Here is a 725-nt window from a genome sequence, read left to right as displayed (position 1 = left end):
AGCAAACCTTCTCAGACAGTATACATTCAACACTATGCAATATGGGTGCCTCCACCAAATAGTATCCCAAACACTCTCAGACAGTATTTCCACGTAGACAGTATACATTCAACACTATGCAATATAGGTGCCACCACCAAATACTATACCAAACCTTCTCAGACAGTATTTCCACGTAGACAGTATACATTCAACACTATGCAATATGGGTGCCTCCACCAAATACTATACCAAACACTCTCAGACAGTATTTTCGTGTAGACAGTATATATATTAACTGCAAGCAATATTGCTCTCGCTTCCCGCATCGCCAAAGCACAGCAAACCTTCTCAGACAGTATACATTCAACACTATGCAATATGGGTGCCTCCACCAAATAGTATCCCAAACCTTCTCAGACAGTATTTCCACGTAGAGAGTATACATTTAACACTATGCAATATGGGTGCCTCTACCAAATACTATACCAAACCCTCTGAGACAGTATTTTCGTGTAGACAGTATATATATTAATTGCATGCAATATTGCTCTCCCTTCCTGCATCGCCAAAGTAAATACAGCAAACTTTGTCAGACAGTATACATTTAACACTATGCAATATGGTGTCTCCATCAAATACCATACCAAACCCTCTAAGACAGTATTTTCGTGTAGACAGTATATACATTAATTGAATATAATATTGCTCTCCCTTCCCGCATCGCCAAAGTAAATACAGCAAAC

The sequence above is a fragment of the Hylaeus anthracinus genome, unplaced genomic scaffold, assembly GCF_026225885.1.
Source record: "Hylaeus anthracinus isolate JK02 unplaced genomic scaffold, UHH_iyHylAnth1.0_haploid 11978, whole genome shotgun sequence".
Lineage (NCBI taxonomy): Eukaryota > Metazoa > Arthropoda > Insecta > Hymenoptera > Colletidae > Hylaeus > Hylaeus anthracinus.
The sequence above is the reverse complement of the archived record's forward strand: the minus strand, read 5'-3'. Positions refer to the sequence as shown.